General features: G+C 32.3%; 1 pseudogene; it reads left to right on the forward strand.

Moving 5' to 3' along the window:
- LOC119592382 overlaps positions 1-1,991 on the forward strand; it is a 3,597-nt pseudogene that overhangs the window by 160 nt on the left and 1,446 nt on the right.

Below are 1,991 nucleotides of genomic sequence, written 5' to 3' on the forward strand. Positions count from 1 at the left end.
CACACAAGAGTTACAGAATTTGCTTAAAAATAAATTTTAAGCCCCCATCCCCAATTTATTTTAGATCCGATTATAATTTTCTTTTGAGAATATTCAAAGATTCAAATGGTAATACTTCTTGAGTTTTATACAGATTTTTAAAGATAAAAGTTGTGTTATCTATTGAACAGGTGCTGTGCAAGAGATAGTTACTTCTGGAGGAGAAGTATCATTTATTACACAAATGATTGAGGAGAGTTCTCACTTGAAAGATAAAGTAAGGTAAGTAAACTGTATATGACATGTATCCAGCCTTCATTTTGTTTTTCCTTGATATTAATGCTTGGTAAATTTTTAACCTTTGTCTCCCTCTTTATCAGTTCCATTACATTTATTACATTATTTTGTGTAGCAATAGAAAATCTGACTATAATTTAAACTCTAATCAAAAGAGAGACAAATACTGTTTTCTCATATTATAAGTCAATTTTTTTTTTGATTCTCAAATGTGACATCCCTGTCAGCTAGCCAGCTGACCTTGCTTCAAAAGAAAGAGCTAATCAGAGAAATGTAAATATGAATTAATGAAAACTAAAATCAAGGAGAAAATATTAAGCCCTGAAAGAGGTTGGGGGTGTCTTATATGTCCAGATTGAACAGAGTATAGGTATTCTTGCTTTATAATTTATCCAAACATTCACACACTAATACTATTATTATTGTAGATGATTCCTTTCAGACTCCAGTGCCATCCATACAGAGCAGATTAGTGTACTATAACATTTTCCTTTCAGCTTTTCTTTTATTTGGTAAGCTTTTTCAAACAACCCATACACAGATATACCGTGTTTTAAGAAATAACTTAATGATAACTACTCAAACTATTGCTAAGCAAGCTGTAAGTGATGGATACATGTGGCAAAGACATAATTGGCAAGTGTACTTGGATGTGTCAGCATTTTTTATCTAGAATTAAGAAAAGAGATGCTGTTAAAATATTACGTAACTCAAAGTCACAAATCAATTTTATTCCATGATTACCTTTTTAATTCTCCTCCTCTTCCTCTTCTTTTCAAGATGGATTTTAGTCCCTTCTATAAGGTTTATCATAATTTTGAATTCTATTTTTTCTGTTTTTAGGATATTTAAAACACTAATTGGAACCAAAGCGAACATTAAAAAAGTAAAGCAAGCTTTTAGCCACTGTTGGTCCAGCACATTCATCATTTAAAAGAGTTCTGTCAAGGAAGAACAATGAGGTATGTATATTCAAAGAGAGAAAAAAAAATACAGTAATAGTGAGAATCAATAATAATGCTATATATTTTGGAATTGGTCTATGTAATGAAGGAGTTATTGTGCATAAAAATTAATTAAGTTTTGTAATATCCAAACTGCAGATGGGGACTTGCATGGATTTTTGACCCAAAGTTGCAACTGAATCAAATAATGAGTAAAAAACAAATGGCAAATACCAAGCCGATGGTGATTTTAATGCCTCGCAGCTTAATGACTGCATACTCTGTTCCAGCAGCATGGCGTATGGTTGCAAAATGGTTGCATTATCTAAGGTAAAAGTTAATATTTGTATGAGATGCAGAATCATAGATATTTCTGATAAAATATGCTTTTTGTCTCTGTTTCATAAACAAATTCTCTCAGGTTAAGGTGCGTGTTTTCAAGAATAAAAAAAGTATTTTGTTGGTGCTCAGTTAAAGCTTATAAACCAACCTGGTTACATCAGAGAAGGAAGAAACGGGAGCTTGATCGCAGGAATAAAGGTAAAATCTTGATCTTTCTCTTTTTCTTCAGATACATGATGATGAATACACATTAGTGTAGAATACTCTGTCAGCCTGGGTTTGGTCTGTGTCCTTTTGATAGAGCTCTAAACCAGAAAAAATTATTTAAGAGAGAGGAAAAGGGGAGAGGCAGAGGATATGACTAGCAAATGTAATCTTTAGAAGGCCATTGGCAGTTAATGCTGGGCACATTGATATTTCTTGTACCTC

This window comes from Penaeus monodon, chromosome 30 (assembly GCF_015228065.2).
Source record: "Penaeus monodon isolate SGIC_2016 chromosome 30, NSTDA_Pmon_1, whole genome shotgun sequence".
In the NCBI taxonomy this organism is placed as follows: Eukaryota; Metazoa; Arthropoda; class Malacostraca; order Decapoda; family Penaeidae; genus Penaeus; species Penaeus monodon.